This window comes from Xenopus laevis, chromosome 8L (assembly GCF_017654675.1).
Source record: "Xenopus laevis strain J_2021 chromosome 8L, Xenopus_laevis_v10.1, whole genome shotgun sequence".
Classification (NCBI taxonomy): domain Eukaryota; kingdom Metazoa; phylum Chordata; class Amphibia; order Anura; family Pipidae; genus Xenopus; species Xenopus laevis.
The window spans coordinates 98800039-98806038 of NC_054385.1; the positions used below are offsets into that span (position 1 = coordinate 98800039).

Consider the following 6000-nt stretch of genomic DNA (forward strand, 5'->3'; position numbering starts at 1 on the left):
TTTCGGCAATAACAGAATGAAAGCAGGCATGTCATACCGCAGAACATTGTAAAAACATGGGATTACTTGACTAACGCATAAAGACAACAACTAGAGGAACATGAAAGATCCACTCAGATCCGAGTGACTGGGCTTATATAAGAGCACGGCACATAAGTTGAATGGCAGATTTAAAAATAAATAAATATCAGCAACACAGTAGAGACCAATGCTTTATAACAAGCAAAGCAGCAGTTCAGAATAAAAGGTTGAATGAACTCTACAGTTATCCGGAAACCCATTATCCGTTATCTGGAAACCCATTATCCAGAAAGCTCCGAATTACAGAAAGATTGTCTCCCATAGACTCAATTACAATCAAACAATCCAAATTTTAAAAAAAAATTATATCTTTTTCTCTGTAATAATAAAACAGTACCTTGTACTTGATCCCATCTAAGATATATTTAATCCTTATTGGAAGAAAAATCAGCTTCTTGGGATTTATTTAATGTTTACATGATTTTCTAGTAGACGCAAGTTATGAAGATCCAAATTACAGAAAGATCAGTTATTTGGAAAACCCCAGGTCCCGAGCATTCTGGATAACAGGTCCCATGCCTGTATATTAATGAAACTGGAAGAAGATTTTCAGTACTAACAACAGTCATACGTTGCACTGTACTTGATATGTATCAGAGCACATTTTGCTTAGTTGCATGCACTTACTGATGGAGATAGGGTTAACATGCACGCTCTAGAAATGAAACAATGTAACTCAGATTTATCAGTGTTTGCATGTTTCATTTGTGTCTTTGCCCTTGTCTATATTAAGTGACCCACCTACGATTTAGCCAAACTTCCATTTAGCTGCTCACAAGGTCAGCTCGCTCCAAAGCACAGAAATTGGTTAAATACAGAGAATAAAACACCCCGCTGCAATTAACCAATATACAAAGAAAGGGGACTGATTTTCCTACCTGGAGTCAAGATAAAACGGGCCGAGTAGGGAGCGCAAGGTGTGAATTCAAGCAGACATCACTGGCAAGTAGCGGATGCTGTTTTCCGGAGAATGCAGCAGGAGCTGGGAGGCTTGCGCTGTAGACAGTCAGTGCAGTCCTCATAAAACACCAGCTCTTAAGCTCTAGTGCTGGCATGTCTGAACACAGCTATACCCAACACATCTACCGCCCAATGAAATAAAGGAGCTTCATCGGAGACCCCCGGAAGCAAAAGGGCTTTGCTCCAGGGCCCCCAGTGGACCCTCTGTGAGGCAATATTCTCCAGAGAGATCAAACAGACCTTGATCCATTACTACAAGACACATGGCTTCTCAAAAGCACTGTAAAAAAAATGTGATAAAATCCAGGCCTACAGGAATGATGTATTTGTAAAACAATTCAAAAGAGGTAAATTGAGCCTTTACATGTATTTTAAAAAAGCAGGAGGCTTTTGTCTAACATATGCATGGAACAGGCAAGACTGTGCAGCACTGTGTAGCTTTTCCCAAGCTCTAGTCCAAAAGGGGTGGTTCACCTTTAAATTAACATTTAGTATGTTATATAGAAAGGCCAAATCTAAGCAGCTTTTCAATTAGTCTTCAACATTTATATTTTTACAGTTTTCAAATGATTTGCCTTCATCTTCTGACTCTTTCCAGGGGGGTGGTTACGGGGGGTGGGGTCACTGACCCCCATCTAAATAACAAATGCCCTGAAAAGCTACAAATGCACAGTTGTTGACACTTTTGATAATTTTCTGTTCAGGCCATCTTCCGTTCATATCACAGTTCAAATCAATGCATGATTTCTAGGGTAATTGGAACCCTAGCAACCAGATTGCTCAAATTGCCAACTGGAGAGTTGCTGAATAATAAGCTCAATAACTGAAAAACCTTAAGGTCCCATACATGGCCAGATAAAAGCTGGCAACAGACCAAGTTGGCAGCTTACCGGCCCGTATAAAGAGCCCCCCGAACGGCCTTTCCCAATCGATATCTGGCCGAAAGTCGGCCGGCCAGATGCCGATCAGACAGGTTAGAAAATCCCATCGGATTGCACCGCATCTGTTCGTTGATGCGGTCCCGCAATCCGACCACCCGTTTGGCCTCCGCTCTGATCCGATCGTTGGGCCCTACGGCCCACGATCAGATAAGCCCGATATTGCCCACTTCAATGTGGGCATATCGGGGAGAGACCCGCTCGTTTAGCGACATCGCCAAACGAGTGAATCTCTATGTCTATGCCCAACTTTAGTCTCCTCCTCTTAGTCTGTACTGCAATCTTCACAATACACAAACCACTTAAGGATATACCACAGTCCTGTATTAAAGTTTGAAATAGGCAAAACAACATTTTAGATTTGAACATGCCATTACATCCACCAAAAGCAATGAATCCATGTATTTTACTTTTAATAGGGTGAGAAATAAGTTAAGACTATGAACTGATGCATCTCAATAACCTGTTCCTATATACTGAACCCCAGTGCAAAGTATATACTTGCCATAATTAAAGATTACCAATCACGTTTGCTTTAATTGAAAATATAATTATTAAATAGCTTATTGTGAAAATAACTTTGCATTTATATTTATGCCTAGTTTCTGCCAATGTGCTTACCCTATCTGAGGCTCTATTCCTATTCCCTACATACCAACAGAAGAGCATTAAAGAACACAATGCTTCAGATGCTGGAAAGGACATTGGAACAAGCACAAACAGGCTGGATTTTCATATATCCTTTCCTGGAGCAGCTGCCAGCCATCATTCCTGCTATGGCACCACCATATCTGCCAATGGACAAGTCCAAAATGCCTCAGAGCTTAAGCCAGATAGAGCTCAATATTCTGTCTATAAATAAAGCATATTTTTCATACAAAAAAGAACCAGAACAAAACTGGCAGGTGAATTAATTGAGACTGTCAATTTCAATTGCATCAATGTGCCTAGGTAGCAGGCATTGTTTACCAGCAAAGATGCAGCCATGATACAAAAGGGCAAAGCAGTAAGTGTGATTCACAGAAAAACAATGTTGAGACTGAAACAAAAACTAAGCTAATGCTAAGATAGGCAGAAAAAGTGATTTCTCCAGGAAGAAAGGAGAGCTGAACGGTGCAAAATAATAAAGCATTCTTCTGTTCTGGAGCGCACAGTGGTATATGGCAAGACAAGCATAATTAATCACCTCTACCCTTCAATTTTGTACGAATTCTAGTTAAAAATGAGTGTAATGGGGCAAAGTCAAAAAGGCTAGCTGTAATGGGGCAAAGTCAAAAAGGCTAGCTGTATTAAAGGTGGCCCTGCAGCTGCTACAAACACTTCTCAGCATTCATAGGTGGGGGGCAATTGCTTATGAAGGATACTGGTAGTTGTTGTCCATGAATTTGGCATTCCTGTTGTTCATGAATTCAGTTTACTGCGTAATGTTAGACAGCAGCCTGCCTCAAACAAGACTGGTGGGGGGATGCAGTGGGTCAAGGGGAAACCCCAAGGTCAGAAAGCAACTCAGCTAAGGGAAGCATGGCATATATTATACAGAAGTGCTGCCCTAGTCTGGCCATAAATAGTTATTATTCACTAATGAGTACATTTAACTGACTTCTATGCCCCTAACTTTGAAGTGAATTTCAAAATGTGAGGAGCAGGTCACTCTCAAAGACCAAACGTGGAGACCACTGATGTTGGTTATTAAGTTGTTTATGATAACGTTACTGAACCTGGTGCCATGCAGTGACAACATTCAACAAAGGGTACTAATATTATGAGGTGCAAGCTAATGGCACTGCTCATCATGGCAATGACAGGTGTACTAGTGAACTGTGTGCAGTTAAAATGCACAGCATGAAAAGTACAGAGCAGTACATACTGCACCTCAATGTACAGAGTCCTCTTATAAGGGTGACTGTGTATATTATAAAGGGTACATAGATCAGGCGGTGAAAGCTCATCAAAACCCATCCTGGGTAAAAGAACATATTACCTATCATTACATGGTTTGTTTAAAACTATATGAAGACTATCTAGTCTGTCCGGGGGAGCTGCAGTACAATATATCCTGAGGATCGATGTTGGCCATCCCTGATTTGCTACATTTCTTCCTCTAGTTGGGAGCTCCAGCCTTCCAGCAATGCCCGATTGCCCTCTTTTGTGTATTGCAAATCAGAGTGTAACACAAGGGAATATTAAATATTAATGCAGCAGGTCATTTATGGTGCTAGAGACAAATCGGGTCTCCTCCACCTATAGATTATCCCATGTGGAAAGTGGCAAGCGATGCCCCTGTGATATTGGCATACTGAAATGAAACGCTGTCATTATTGAACCGTAGGTCTTACATGCATTGCCCTCTAGAACAGACGTCTGCAAATAAACAAATGCTGGCTGACACGTTGAAATGGTTTTGACACAGATGCTGTTAAAGTGCCAGCGACCTTGCGAATGAAGAGGTTGTTCAACGAGAAAAGGGCATTGTATGTCAGAGAAGGGCGACCTAAAGGCACGGATATACTTATATCAGCACTTACAATAGGTGCCAACACTGCAAGATGGATGCGGTACATAATGTGAGGGAAATTGGGGTGCGGTAGAGAAATATTGATTAGTAGTGACTATGAATACACAGCGGCACTGAATGATGGCACACACTATGGGCATCCAAGCTGCAGTCCTCACACCAGGGCTGGAGATAGAGATCCAGAGACCTGGGCATCTCATGAAAGACTAATGGAGCTCAGGAATGTCCAATTGCTGATAGAACTATAACTCCCTGCATCCTTTGGAAAGCAGCAATAACTAAAGGGGTGCAGGTTGTACGTTTCTGATAGACACAGACAGAATTTGTAATTTACTCAGCTTTCCTCCTATGACACTGGGGTCCCGAGGCAAATGGCCTGGCTGTCAGTACTGCCTCCTCCATAAGTACAACATAAGCAACAAAGACAGCCGAGGGGTGGCACGGACATGAGCACAGCAATACATGAAGCCATTTGGCAATGTAAGTGGATTCCTGCACATGAATACAGGGAGTCTGTGAATACAGGGAGTCTGTGAATACAAACATGAGTGCGCTGGAAAGCAATGCAGTGGGACACTACCATGTGAATAGGGTCGGACTGGCCCCTCAGTACCTGGGATTGTGTTACGGCTCCTCCTGCAGGCAGCGCTCACAGACCCTCATTGTCCGCACGTAAATCCACAACAAGCAGCTTCCAGAGCCCGCATGAATCCCCCCCGTCTCTTCTACATCCCCGCCGCAACCGAGACCTTCTCCACCCGGTCCTCCCGGACTCCCGTTTTGCTCTTGTCCAAGTTAAGAACAAAGTTACTCCCCGCCCGCTCTCGCTCAGCCTCTGCGGCACACTCTCGCGAGACTTTCAGCGGGCAAGATGGCAGCGGGCGGTGGAGAGGGCGGTGCGGGTTACCATGGCGACAGGGGCAGCTTGGTAATAGAAGCTACCCAGGGGTGCTGATTAGCCGCTTCCCTGCTGAGGGGGAGTGTGACTGCTGCTGCTGAATCAGGTTAGGATGGCGGCAGCAGTCCCTCTGAAGAAGGAATTTTGCCGTACATTTATCACAAATCCTGGCTGTCTTTATATGGTACCAGTTTGTATCATATGTATTTTTAGACTGATTATCCAGTCTATTACCAAGTGGAATGTAAGGTCAACATAATCTCTATTAAATATGTTTAAGTCATTTTAATGGAATTTACATTCCCTATCCTATAATCCTTCCCTACTAATACAGTCATATTGGCATTAAATATACTTTTTTACCAGCTGACCTAGTAAAATACTGAGGTCCCAACCCAAAATGGCAGACAAGATGGTCGCCCTACTGATCCCTCTCTCACAGCCACTCACTGTCAAAATGCAGCCTGTCACAAACATTCTGACCTTTGCCCTGTTTCAGTGTCAGTCAGTGTAAAGCTATATGTTGTCTCATTGATCTGGTCGCCACCTCTTGTGGGACAAAAAGTACCTATTAATAGTACTAGCAAATACTAGCCAGATGGCTTCAC

The 6000-nt window shown here is 43.0% G+C and overlaps 1 protein-coding gene across 6 annotated transcripts in view; it reads right to left on the reverse strand.

The window, feature by feature from the left end:
* sipa1l1.L (signal induced proliferation associated 1 like 1 L homeolog) overlaps positions 1-5340 on the reverse strand; it is a 155703-nt gene extending 150363 nt beyond the window's left edge. For 5 of the 6 annotated variants that reach the window (XM_018231085.2, XM_018231087.2, XM_018231086.2 and 2 more), the window contains exon 1: positions 5108-5340. The gene's annotated coding sequence lies outside the window, so the exon portion shown is untranslated. Of the gene's footprint in view, positions 1-959; positions 1104-5107 lie in introns of those variants that run through there. The other variant, XM_018231082.2, reaches the window with a different exon arrangement.
* Between the last annotated feature and the right edge of the window lie 660 nt (positions 5341-6000).